General features: G+C 34.7%; 1 non-coding gene across 1 annotated transcript; it reads right to left on the bottom strand.

The window, feature by feature from the left end:
* Positions 1 to 13,416: 13,416 nt before the first annotated feature.
* TRNAV-GAC (transfer RNA valine (anticodon GAC)) lies at positions 13,417 to 13,492 on the bottom strand. Its single transcript has one exon. It is a non-coding gene; the product is annotated as a tRNA-Val (tRNA).
* Positions 13,493 to 14,774: the final 1,282 nt, after the last annotated feature.

Genomic DNA, 14,774 nt, shown 5'->3' with positions numbered 1-14,774 from the left:
CAAATATTTTTTAATCCTTATAACTTATAGTTCAACTCAGAAAAATAATTTATAAAGTATAGAACTTATGGTTCTCTTACAGATTTTTTGTTAAGATAACATTTGAACCTGCATTCTCCAATGGACTGTAAAGTTTCTGATAGTAACATTTATAACATTTGTTATTTAGTCTAAACAGGTCACACTTTATCAAGAATAAGGTTGTAATTATAACTCACATTGTTAACTCCAATTGTCTCTTCAAAATTTAGTTCAGTGTCATTCATTAGTTTGTTATTTACAACTGATCATTAAAGGCTATAACCATATGCCTTATCTCTTTTCTTCACTGATACATGAGTGAATAAATTATTTAATTTGGAGATTTGAGCTCCATGTTTATATTACCAATACAAATTAAGTCAATAACTAAGATTTAGCATTCATAAACATACTATTTGTAACTGATCTTAAAAAATTTTAATTAATAAATTCTTAAATGACCTTAGGTAAAACAACTACATTCTCCTCACTCCTTTTTCCCATGTTAATGTTAGAGGAATAGTCCTATTCTGCTAAACTCTATTTAAAGAAAGAGAGGAGAGAGAGAGAATGGCTTCCTGCCTAGAAATTCAATAAAGACAATATTGTTGATAATATTAAAACTCAATGAGTCTTTGAGTAGCTAAATGAGCAGTTACTAGAGGCACATAGATAAGCAATGGGTTCATTACTTTTTTTTCCAAGTACAAAAGGGTGTAATGTAAAAGGAAGAGGAATGATTAAAATAGATAATGTTCTATATATAATGACATTGAGTTTGTCCCTCCAAGTGTGACCTGCAGACTAACCCTATGAGTATCACTTGGGAGTCTGTACAAAAATAGAGTCTTAGACCTTACTTCATAGTTACAAAAATCGTAATTATCTTTTTAACAAGATCTCCATGGGACTGGCATGCAAATTGTAGTTTGAGAGGCACTGACAAAAATTAGTATCTATCAAGAGATGCAGTAGTAAGAAAAATGTCTCACACCACTATGTGAGTTTTCTTTTTGTACTGTCACTAAAAATTATTTTTTGTTCTTAAGAGATATATAGTTGTGTTAAAAGTAGGAATAGAATAAAATTTTCCTGTAAGGAGATGAGCTTAGTAGAGTTCTTCTAAGAAAGAAGATAACCCCCTCAGCAAGGATCATAGTCTTAAAAGCAACCCAGTGAGGTTGGAAACTGGTACATCCATAAATCAGTAAAGAAGCTTAAATTCTTTTGATTCTGGTAGCTCCAGATCCAGCTACATATAATTATTGAAAGTTTAAAGTAGAATGACAAACAGTGGAGAACTAAATAAAGGCAGAGATAAATTATAATGGAAGATTTCCAGGTTGGCATTGTGAAGAGCTGCACATACCTGCTCCCCAATCAACCAAGCATAACATTATACACATTAGTCACAAAAATTTGAGGATCAGGAAACATGCAGCTACTCTAGTACTTTCAGTCTTTTGCATAGTATATTTTCACCAATGAAATTAAAGTTGGTTTTGCATCTCATTTGCATAATTGAACAACTTTCTTTGAATTGTCATTTGCTTTTCTGATGTTCTTGTTTAATAAAAAAAAATCAAATGCTTTTTTTATTGCTTCATATTCATTTTGAAATATCCCCTAATTTTTGTGAGCAGTATATATAGAATGTCTACATATCCATCTATATATGCATATTATATATATATCTACATGATAGTGGGTAGTAGATTTGATTCATTGGCCTCAACCAAGCATTTAACTGTTAATTAAGCTGGTTTATTACCAAGTCTCCACAACTTTATATCCAAAATATATTTGAATTGCATTCACTTAATAGCCAGTGACATCGTCTTTGATCATGTCATGATCACTACCACAGCAGTACTATATTTTGTGTATCTACTCCTTTAACAACCAAGGTGAGTTTTATGAAACATAAAGTATGTTATGTTATGCTTAGGTTAACATCTTCAGTATTTTCCCTTTGGATTTAGTTAGGATTTACCATGTCCTGCCTAAATCCTAAAGTTAGTCCTTTCTGTGGCTGAAAAGTTCATGTATTAGCTGGCCTTTGTCCACTGCCCGATATCATCCTTTGTACTCACTCCCCTGTAGACTCCTTATAATTTAATTCCTAAAATATACCAAGTTCCTTTCTCTCTATAGTCTTCCTACAGGAAGTCTACATTAAAAGCTCACACTAGTAGGATTTTAGGATAAAAAGAATTAGTAACATAGTAATCAGTAAAGTCATTATAATCCTGCCATGTACTTATTAAATAATCCAGTTTCTTATGAAGTAAGTGTTAAATTCTCAGCCTGTTTGGAAGAAGGAAGTTTCCTGTGCATGGTTCAAATGATAGAAAATTTCTTGATCCAGTGTATTCAAAACAGGAGATTTATATTTTGGTAATATGTGGATATGTGAGTCAATCAAAACACTGAAGGGCTGGAGGGACAGTTGCAACTACAAGGAACTGGGACAACAGAAAGCGAAGCATAAACGTTCTTAGTCTATCTTTCTGAGCCTACATGTTCTCGTCCTTCATTCCTTATTTGTGACTAGATTATTCTTTGAATCTATCATTTGACTTCACTTCTCTTTATTGGTGGTGAAAGAAAACTGCCTCATATTGTATAAAATATTAAAGTAAATCTCAAAGATTAAGTTGATTTCTGATTCTGATTCACATTTTTGGAAAAGGGAGTAACTGAGAGTCACAATATGAATCAACAGTCCATCCCTACATTGATCGGCTATAGACTGGTGGGCAGAAGTACATATAAATCCAATATGGGAGCCAAATTTCTTCTTCTCAGGGAAGTTTATGTGGAAGTAGTGTCATGTGTTATTATTAACCTCTTCAAATATAGTTCAAATATACATCTAGCTTTATTTACTATAATTTTCTTCCTACTATAGAAGGCCACTTACTGATAAAAAATATATATATATTTAGATAATTTTACATTTAAGACTGTCAGTGCCAAACTACTCAAGAACACTGGAGCTTTAAATAGAAGCATATGACAAAACTTATATACAGAGCATAATTCTGCACTAATGAAAGCTCTACTTCAGCATCTAAGACGCATTTTTCCTTTATTTGTCTGCTTATTCCATATTAGGTCTCAAGAGGCTCTATCTCACATTTTCCCTGTGGTTACTGTTCTCGTCAAGCATCTTATACCTGCCAAAACCCAACTTTGCTTTTAGTTACAAAATAGTTTGAAAGATTTCCTCACACTTTCTAAGTGTGTCTCTCCTTTAGGATTCTTCCGGTGCTTTTGCATGGACAGTTCATAGACTTGCCTGGCCACATGATAAACATAAGAAGCACAAGATAGACTGGGCAAGGAAGATATGCACACCTCGCACTCTAATTCATTCTGATATCACTGCTTGGACTTTTCTCTCCTTTTTATGCCTATCAAAGTCCTTCCTTAAAACTTAAAAGTTACTACCTCAGCAACATTTTTTGAAAACTTGAGAGTAGAACATAATTGCTTCCTTTTTGTAATCTCGCAATGTATTTTTTTAATTGACCTTATAACAAAGGTTTTCTTCACAGACAGTCTCAAACTTTAGATAAATGTGTACCAGTCTGAAGACAGGCACTTAGTCAGTGTTTGGTGTGTGAATAAGTTGCTTCAGTTCTCTTTTTTTTTTACTTTAATTGAACTATAAAATGAAGGAGCTGAATTATGAGACTGCATTCATGTAGATTAATAGTAAAGAACCTTTTTAGTCTAAGAAGATAATTTGACATTTTAAAATTTGGAATTTACTTTTTATTGATTTTTAAGAAGTGGAGAGAGGCAGAGAGAGAGAGAATGGAAAGAGGTGAGGAGTGGGAAGCATCAACTCAGAGTTGCATCACGTATGTGCTTTGACCAGGCAAGCACAGGGTTTCAAACTGGTGACCTTAGCATTCCAGGTTCACACTTTATCCAAGCACCACCACACATCAGGCTGCAATATATAAATATTTAAGAAAACTCGTCATCTTTATTTTTTATGTAAGATGACCACACTCTAAAACTAAAGCTTATTTCAGTTATTAGAGTTTGGAAAATGGTGGTAAAGTAAAGAATTTTTACATATTAAGAGACCATGGATTACAAAATAAAAACATTATAACTTTAAGAGGATAAATTATGAAAAAAAAACCCTCTATATTCAATTAATGACAGAATGACAGTTTTTGTGGATAGTAGGAAACACTATGTATAATACATTTTAAATTCAATAAAGCTTTTGATTTTTTTTCTCTGTGATATGAGTATTGTGAAAGTAGAAAATGTGGCCTTACTAATTATTCTGTCAGAATGAAAGATGGCAGAAATGACAGCTAGTAGTTCTTGGTATATTCTGAATGAAGAGAGTAGTATCCAGTATCCATCAAATAGTGATGTACAAGCTAATGATCTCAGGTCAAGACCACCTAAGTATTCTGCAATTCTGGATGTCTAAATGTGTGTTTGTGTGTATGTTTAGGGGTAGGGGGAAAGGAATAGCAGTAGGAATAAGTTTAAAAACTGTCATTTATGAAACTATATATTTTCATTGTCTCATTTACCTTGCACAGTAATCTTGAAAGATTAGTTTTATTATTTCAATTATTACAAGAGAAAAATCAGGAGTTCTGAAAGGAAAGTAACAAATATCTTATCAATAATACATGACAGAGCCGGGATTCAAACTCAGGTCAGTCTTGATTCAGAAATGAATACTTTTAGTCATGTCTTTCATTTTCTGAAAGATAATAAAATCATATAGGAGAGTTGTTTTCATTTTCACTTTATTTCTAGCATTGATTATTCCTAACTCTAAATATTTGTCATAGTTATTGTTTTATTTGCACTAAATTTTCTTTCTCATTACTTTTAGAAAAAAGGGGGAACAGATGGGGACAGGGCATCCATCTTGCATGAATCTTTTCAAATACTTTCTTAAATTAGAAAAATTGGGATAATATTAAAAAATCATGTAATACTTAAGGTTTATGATAGATTTAGATTATATCAATTTAACCAAACTTGAATTTTATTTGCCAGAATGTCATTCCCTGCAGAGTCTAGGGTAAGTGGAGGTCATATTTTGTGTGGTATTTAGAAAGCAGAGACAAAATAGCTTTATTCCAATTCCAATTGGTTTGCAAAGAACATGAAGTACAGCTGTCCTTATGTTTATGTTGTTTATTTGGTATCTCACTTCGTTGGCTGGGGCAGCAGCTGGACTTGCAACAAAACCAGCTCTTATCATTATCCTGGACAAAGTGTGTATTTAGCTCAATGAAAATAAACCAGCCAGATTCTCTTAGAAGACACTTGCATATCCATCCAGGCCGAGAGCTTGGGGGTACTGAGACAATTTTATTCAACTTCAGAAGCACAAATTTGTCCTTTCTTATTCATCTTTTCTTACCTAGGACCTGTCTGCTTATTTCAGGATGCCACAGACACAAAAGATATGGTCATAAACTGTTTAAGCAATTCCCACAATTATCAAATCCGTGTAAGTGTCTTATTGTATAAAACTTCTCATGGTTCTACTTCTCTGATCAACTATATCTTTGACAAAATTTAATGATAAGGAATCCTTGCAGATTCCATGACATTCAGGACTAGTCAGCCCATCAATAGCTCTGGACTTAGTTGCCAATGAAACAAAACAAATACACACACACACACACACACACACACAAACACACACACTTTTTTGGGGACAGAGACAGAGGGAAAGACAGAGAGAGAGAGACAGATAGGGACAGACAGACAGGAAGGGAAAGAGATGAGAAACATCAATTCTTCATTGTGGCACCTTAGTTGTTCATTGACTGCTTTTTCATATAAGTTGTGCCTTGACTGGGAGGCTACAGCAGACCGAGTGACCCCTTGTTCAAGCCAGCCACCTTGGGTTCAAGCTGGTTAGTTGTGCTCAAACTAGATGAGCCCATGTTCAGGCCAGCGACCTTGGGGTTTTGAACCTTGGTCCTCTGCATCTCAGTCCGATGCTCTATCCACTGCACCACCACCCGGTGAGGCAAAAATATGTATATTTTTAAAACAGAATTTAATCAAAAAAATTTGGAAGAAATAGCAGAATAAGGAATTCAAAATTTTGCAACCTCTAATGAAATAATTGATTTAAGTAAAAAAACATTAATTGGTGATAACATTATGAACAGTGGAAAAAATATAAGCTGGCTTTCATCACTTCAACCTATTATTCTTCAGATCACTGAGAGGAAAAACCAGACATATATTAGTCCCTTACTAGGATGAAATATGAAGTTAACAACATCTGCCACATTGTATTCCTACACAAAATGTTAAATCTAAATTAAATAAAATCTTTAACACAAATTTTAGCATGTGAGAAATATGGGAAATGAAAGAACATACAGAATAATATCATGAGGAAAAAGATTCCAGAATGTAAGACATTCTGGGAAATAATTTATGCAATTTTCTCAACCAGTCAATGTCATAGAGGAGACAACACTTAAGAGACATCATAACTGAAAGTATTGCATGCACCACATTTGGAGCCTGATTTCAATAAACAAACATAACAGAATAATAGATTTCAGATTACTAGGAATCTTTTAATATGTAATGGAAAGTGAAAGATTACTGTTAATTTTCAGATGGAATTTTTTTTTTACTGTGCTTATGCAAATAACGACTTTTTTAACTGACGCAGAACGAGGTGTATAAGGTGAAAAACCATGAGGTCTGGATTTAGTATTTTCCTAAATTACATAATCAACAATAATAATAGCTAGATGAAGCAGGTTTAAAAAAATCTTAAGAATATTGAACTAGATCACAAATATATGAATATATATTGTCCTCTTCTCTTTACCTTAGTTCTACATATGAACTTTTTCATAATAAAATTTTTTTTCAAACTGCTGTATATTGGTTTCAGCACAGGAAATAAAGAGAAGCCAGGAGACTATCCTGTGCCTGAGTAAAATTAATCAGTGTTGGGAGAACGAGAGCAGAGGATGGATAAGTCGCAAATAGGAGTGGACTGGACTGTAGATATTACAAAAAATAATTTAGGTCTCTATTTATTTGAAAGTAGAAGAATAAAGTTTTTTAAGTATAACTGTAGGAAATTGGAAAAGTTATTTTAGTACATAAATCAGAAGTTTTATTCATATTTTTTGATTTCATATACTTAGGTGCTATTATTCAAATACACTTAAATATATATATATATATATATTATTCCTAAGCTATAAACATTACAAGTATAAAGAATTTATAAAATTTATATATACATATGTATGTATGCTATTTAATATACATATGTATAATCATATACATTATATAACATAGCTTTATGCATTATATAGCATATGTATATATATTATATATACACAATATATTATATAACCTACACATATATGTATTTTATTTATATATATCATATGTATATAATTCTCTATGTATGTAAATATATATGAACTATTATCTAATTAAATAACCAGATAATTTCCTCATCTCCAAAATACATTGAGAAATTTTGCAAGTAAGCTTCAGCTCTTTGAAAGACTGATTCAAGGGCTAAAGTATACTTGAAAAGTCCAAGGTTTATTCAAAGGAAGAAACTCCTCCTCTCTTATTTTTTCTAGTTTAATGTGACACTCTCTGTAGATACTCTTCTGTAATGTTTTTCTAGACACCTAAATCTCCCTCAGTGATTTGGTACAACAAAGGTGTAACTATTGTTAAAATCTGTTGTTATGAGAAACAGAAAGAAGGTGTGAGTTGCAGTACAGCTCCAAATGAGTGGTTCACTGCTGTGAGCCTGTGTCATGACCATGACATGCAGAGCAGTCATGAAACAGTGGAAGAGAAGTAAATCAAGCCAAGTGTTTTCAAAATACCATTGAAAATGCACCTGGAAAAAAAATTGTACAGCGAATGTTCTGTCTATGCCCCAGGCCATCAACAACATTGCAGGCATTGAAAAAAATTATATAGAAAAAGGAAACAATAAGTTTTATAGTTTTACCTAAATTTGCCTTGATAATGATAAGACCTTTCATATACAAAACTAATGTATCTGCTTGTAACAGATAGCATATAAAATGACCCTGGTGAATGCTTACTCTTGTTATTTATTCCTGGATCTAGTCCTCACCTGTTGATGTGGTCTGAGCCTATTAACTAATTTCTAAGCATATTTGCATGTAGCAAAGGCCATCGAACTGTTCGCAATACTTGTTTCCCTTTTCCCCTGGGACAAAGTTTCTGCTAGACTCTCATTTTCTGGTTTCCATTTTAGTTAGCTGTGGTCTTGTTGCTGTATAGCTGAATTCTCATGGTTGATTCTTGTCAGAGAGAGATTTGCTATGTCCAAATAAATATGCAATCAAATGAATCCCACGTAAACATGATGTCCTTTCAATTATTTAAAATATTTAAGCATTTATGAGAATTTCTTTTCGTGGTGCAATATACTTAAATTTTGTAGGCTTCCTTAAATGTATTTTGTCTTTTGTCATTTGAAATTATAATACTTATTATATATGCACATACTAATATAAAAATATGGTGTGCAGTAATATTTAAAAGAAGTAAAAATAATTTTCATTAACTTTGTGGTTTTATCCCTACATGAGAGTAATTTTTACTTCCTTTATTTACATAATTTCACATATATTCACTTTGACTATACTTGCATTTAGTTTTTTTAATTTTAAATATTTTTCATTATTGACTTTTTTATTTAGACAATTAAATTTAACAGGGTGATATTGGTCAATCAGAGTACATCATTGATTTTGGAGAAAAAAAGGAAGAGAAAAACAGAGAGCAAAGCAGAGAGAGAGAAAGAGAGACATTATTTGTTGTTCCACTTACCTGTGCAGTCATTGGTTGATTCTTGTATTTGCCCTGACCAGGGATCAGACTTCTAACCTCTGTGTATTGGGAGAAAGCTCTAACAAACTGAGCTGCCTGGCCCAGGCTTAGGGTGTTTTTGGTTTTGTTTTGTTTTGTTTTATCCGGGACTCCTGGTAAGCTTCTTCTTAAAAGATGTAAGCAAATAACTTGTCTTTCTTAGATATATTAATAATTTTTCTTCAATTCTGAATTTTACCAGTTAGGTATTTGTATTCAAGTAAAAGTATTTATTTTTCTTAAAATATATCCTCTTAGATACAATTATTGTTATAAGATAGATATTCTTGAATAGCAGCATTCTTTTACAGTCAACCTTTACCCCTACCAATGTTCTATTATACAGTAAGATAAGTACTTTTTTCAAGTTCATCAAATCATTATCACACTGTTGAACAATGACAGGACTAAAGACTGAGGTCTGAGATCAGCCACAAGGGATATCAATCCAGTTTGATGCTAATCATTGAGAAACACTATTTGAACAAAACTGTTTAGAAACTAAAAATATAAAAATGATAATATTAAAATGCAAGTCAACATGAATTAAAATAATTAAATATTTGACTTTCAATGTGAAACTGAATCATTACTATTTTCATCAAAAAAGTATTTCCTTTTTGGCCCTGGCCGGTTGGCTCAGCGGTGGAGCGTCGGCCTGGCGTGCGGGGGACCCGGGTTTGATTCCCGGCCGGGGCACATAGGAGAAGCGCCCATTTGCTTCTCCACCCCCCCTCCTGCCTCTCTGTCTCTCTCTTCCCCTCCCGCAGCTGAGGCTCCATTGGAGCGGAGGTGGCCGGGCGCTGGGGATGGCTCCTTGGCCTCTGTCCCAGGCGCTGGAGTGGCTCTGGTTCCGGCGGAGCGACGCCCCGGAGGGGCAGAACATCGCCCCCTGGTGGGCAGAGCATCGCCCCTGGTGGGCGTGCCGGGTGGATCCCGGACGGGCGCATGCGGGAGTCTGTCTGGCTGTCTCTCCCCTTTTCCAGCTTCGGAAAGATACAAAAAAAAAAAAAAGTATTTCCTTTTTATTACAGATTCTAATCTTCTATCATAAATTCTAGTTTGCAAAACAAGATAATTCTCCTAAAGTCTGTGGCAATTAAATAATTTAAATTATTTTTAAATCGTGTTTTACTTTATAAGCTCAGAATCACAACCACAATCTTAATGGAAAGCTTATAAAAATTTGAAGTGTTCCAACAATTTTAAATCTTGTAGAAGTCTGGTACCTTCCAAATTAAAATGGTAATAAACAAATTAACCCCGAAATTTAAGTCTCCATGAAAAACACAGAATGTTTTACAATTATTGAAGCTTTTCAATTTTTTTATTAGCTTTCTATATGGAAGTGAATCAGTTTCTTCAGTAGCAAAATATTCACTTGAAAACACAAAAACAGCATTGTCAAAACTGAAAATTTTCCTGGAGCAAATACCTGTCCTGTCTGTCAAGTATGATATGAAGAAAAACAATTGACAATACATGTTTAAAGATATTATTTATGCGAACCCCACAGAGTTCAGTCGCTGCCATCCAACTGCTTAGCTGAAGTTTCTCTGATGTTTCCTGTTGTATTTCAGAGAGATGAAGATGGGGGCAAGGACCAAGGCTTTCAGAAAATATATCGACCCTTGGGGTGTAGTAATCGCTACCCTAATTTCTTCTTCTCTTAAACCCATCCATTTTGCCTGAGGCTGAGGCCCAATGGGTAAGCATTAAAAGCCTTGAACACATCATACATTAAAATGTATGTTTTTTAGTAAGAAAAGCTTTCTTGTCTTTTCTCACTGTTAAGAAACAGGTGCCCTATTATCTGTGTGAGTGTGTTCTCATTAACAAAGCTAGAATATGCTGGTTTCAATTGCGGAAATAATTTCCTTGAGTTGGTCTATTTTTTCTCTTTTATAAATTCAGAGGTTATTTATCTCTCATGAAGTTATAAAACATTAGGTCTCCTACATACATTGATGTAAATTATATTTCTATTGACAAATTGGACTCATTTTTTTTCTACTCCCAACCTTAACAAAAGCAATGAGAGCAAAAAAAGAAAAATCTCACCTTTATTACTAGTCTTAAATATGGATTTGCAATTGTAACAGAAACTCCCTCCCTTTGCTTCAGAAACTTGATGTATTTTCCTGTAAAATCAACAGGAGAGTTTTGAAAATTTCAGTACCTGAGACATCTTTTAATTAAGGCTTATAAAATTTTAAATAAAACACCTTTTGTGGGGGTACTAACAGTGCCCAGGAAATTCAAGTCTGTGTGTAAGTTGATATATTTTCATTGTAAAAGCATACTGATTTTAAGAAAATGTCTTTGTTTCCTAAATGCATAAAATAAAAAATAAAAAATGTATGCCTCAGGCTGTAACCTTTAGGAAAGACTATTTTGTGTTTAAAACAGTATGTGATATTTCAATGTTTCAAAACTATCTTCCAATTAAGAAGTAGAAGTACTGTACTTTTCAGATATCTTCTTTGACTAGCATTCCATTTAAATTGGTTTGTGGTATATGGTGCATGTGTGTGTGTGTGTATGTGTGTAAGAGATAGGGAGAGGAAGAGGAATAGGAGGAGAAGAGGAAGAAGAAGAAGAAACAAGAAGAAGAAGAAGATGATGATGATGAAGAAGAAGAAGAAGAAGAAGAAGAAGAAGAAGAAGAAGAAGAAGAAGAAGAAAAAGAAGAAGAAGAAGAAGAAGAAGAAGAGGAAGAAGAGGAAGAGGAGAAAAAAGAAGAGGAAGAAGAGAAGGAGGAGGAGGAAGAATAAGAAGAAGGAGAAAAGAAGAGGAGTTAGCAAGTGGAAAAGTTCTCAGAGCTCTTGTCTGGACCTTCTGTTCTATATTCTGATGTTTTCTGGTTGTTAACTATTATTCAAAAGCTGTCCGTGAAAGGTAGATGGGATGATTTAACCATTTAAAAACAACCAATGTTTGCACAATCACCTTCTCTTTCTGAAAGAGTTTCCATAACATTGCCAGGATAATAATAGCACATATTACTTTATATTAATTTTCTGTTTGTTACACAATTTACTTCTAAGATGCAGGAAGAATGGGAGGTTTGCAAGAAATAGATACACTCCAAAATCCAGAAACTTTTGTTAATATCACCCATTCCCAAACTGATTTTTTTTTGTGTGTGTGGCAGAGACAGAGAGAGTCAGAGAGAGGAACAGATAGGGACAGATGGGAAGGGAGAGAGATGAGAAACATCAACTCTTCGTTGAAGCTCCTTATTTGTTCATTGATTGATTTCTCATATATGCCTTGACCGGGGTGCTACAGCAGACCTAGTGACTCCTTGCTCAAGCCAGCAACCTTGGGCTCAAGCTGGTGAGCCTTGCTCAAACCAGATGAGCCCACGCTCAAGCTGGTGACCTCGGGGTCTTGAACCTGGGTCCTCCACATCCCAGTCTGATGCTCTATCCACTGCGTCACAACCTGGTCAGGCCCAAACTGACTTTTTATAGTGAATCACTCTTCCTTAATCATATTCACTGACTCTCTGTTGTTGAATGTTCCTTAAGAACCCAGAGTTAGTGTTTAATAGAGATTTCATTTAAGCACACAAAAAATTACAGATATTATTTTCATTCCTATGATGTTTAGCAATTGCATATACTTTTTTAACTGCCCATGTGATAGAGCACATTTTTTTTCACCACAAAAATTTTCCTTAGGTCGCTTTTTAAACAATCTTATAGCCTACAGTCATCGCCACATAATCACCAAACTTAATCTAAGTAAAACATACAATATGTAGTCTTTTGTGTCTATCTTTTGTTCTAATGGTGCCTTCCTATAAGAGGGCTTTGAAAATTATATTGGGTAATATATGTATTTTTCAGTGTCATACAAAATGTTCCAGGTGTGTTGTATAAACAGTTTGTGAAATCAAATTCATTCTGTTTCAATTTTAACTGAGGCTAAACACAAAAATTAGCAATAATTACACATTTTATTTTATTATTAATTTTTTAATTTATTTATTGATTTGAGAGAAAGAGAAAAATTGATCTGTTCCTGTATGTGCTCTGACTGGGAATCCAACCAACAACCTTGACTTATCAGGACAATCTCTAACTTCCTATATGTGCCCTGCCTGGAAATCTAACTGACAACCTTGACTTATCAGGATGATGCTCTAACCAACAGAGCTATCCAGCCAGGACCAAGATTGCACTTTTTTTTTTTTGTATTTTTCTGAAGTTGGAAACTGGGAGGCAGTCAGAAAGACTCACACACGTGCCCAACCGGGATCCACCCGGCACGCCCACCAGGGGGCGATGCTCTGCCCATCTGGGGCATTGCTCTGTTGCAACCAGAGCCATTCTAGCACCTGAGGCAGAGGCCATAGAGCCGTCCTCAGCACCCGGGCCAACTTTGCTCCAAAGGAGCCTTGGCTGCGGGAGGGGAAGAGAGAGACAGAGAGGAAGGAGAGGGGGAGGGTTGGAGAAGCAGATGGGTGCTTCTCCCGTGTGCCCTGGCCGGGAATCGAACCCAGGACTCTTGCATGTCAGGCCAACGCTCTACCACTGAGCCAACCAGCCAGGGCCAGATTGCACATTTTAAAGAAAAGTGGGAGACCAAATGTAAAGTTAGGAAAAAAGTGAAAAATAGTATTTTGAGCCTCACTATTTATTAAAGGAAATTAAAAAGTTAAGAATGAACAACTGGAAGCAACACATGCACAGGGAAGGAAGGAAGGAAAGAGGAAAGGAGAGGAGAGGAGTGGAGAGAAGAGGGAAGGGGAGAGGAGGGAAGGGAAGGGAAGGGAAGAGAAGAGAAGGGAAGGGAAGGGAAGAAAAGGGAAGGGAAGGGAAGGGAAGGGAAGGGAAGGGAAGGGAAGGGAAGGGAAGGGAAGGGAAGGGAGGGAGAGAGAGAAGAGCTGTTGTGTGTAGAGCAGAGTTTTGTTGTGATTATGAATACAAAGCTGCCTTTGGGGAGTTAGTGCACTCACTTTGAGGAGGGATCAAAAGGGTATGCTTATTGTGGACTAGATAAGGAAGGTTAATTCTGAATGTCCAAGGTAAGCATAGTGAATTGAGGTAAGTATTTTAGGAGTATGCTACAAATCTCTCTTTAAACATCTGTCATGGCCAGAATAAATCAATACCTGGTTATACTGTATCTTACAGCAAAGGCCTTTTCTGTGTCTTTTACTCTCTTCTTTATTTTGACCACTGAGGAGTCAAAACTTGTAATGAGGAAATAGGAGCATTTCTAGATTGAAGAATAGAAAATTTGTCAACCAAGACTCCCTTTTCAATATCCAGTTTAAGGGATAAAAAATGACCTTTGATTTCAAGTAAAATTTGAAATTTCTTCATTACAAATGATGAATTTATTTGTAAATATTCATTTTTTTTGCAACAACATGGATGGACCTAGAAACTATTATGTTAAGTGAAATAAACCAGGCAGAGAAAGAAAAATATCATATGACCTCACTCATTTGAGGAACCCAAGGAACAATGAGACCTAAGGAATGGAATTGAGACAGAGGAGGGATCAGAGGAAAAGAGGACAGAGGGAAAGGGGATGATAGGATGGGATAAACCTGAAGGGAAGGGGGGAGGGTGCTATTGGGAGGGGGGCAAGGGAGATGTTGAGGGGAATAAGGGAGCAGGAGGATGCATTTGGGAAACCCTAGAATCTATGTAAACACAATTAATTACATAAAAAAATTAAAAAATCAAACAAACAAAATAAAGAACTTCATAACATCTCTATACAAATATAGTTTTTGTTTGTTTTCCTATTATATGAAATATTAAAATTATTATTTCAAAATTATTTATGGTATGTTTGCAAAATGTACATGAAAGGGATAGTTC

Source organism: Saccopteryx leptura, chromosome 4 (genome assembly GCF_036850995.1).
Source record: "Saccopteryx leptura isolate mSacLep1 chromosome 4, mSacLep1_pri_phased_curated, whole genome shotgun sequence".
In the NCBI taxonomy this organism is placed as follows: Eukaryota; Metazoa; Chordata; class Mammalia; order Chiroptera; family Emballonuridae; genus Saccopteryx; species Saccopteryx leptura.
This window is presented reverse-complemented; position numbering and strand designations above follow the sequence as displayed.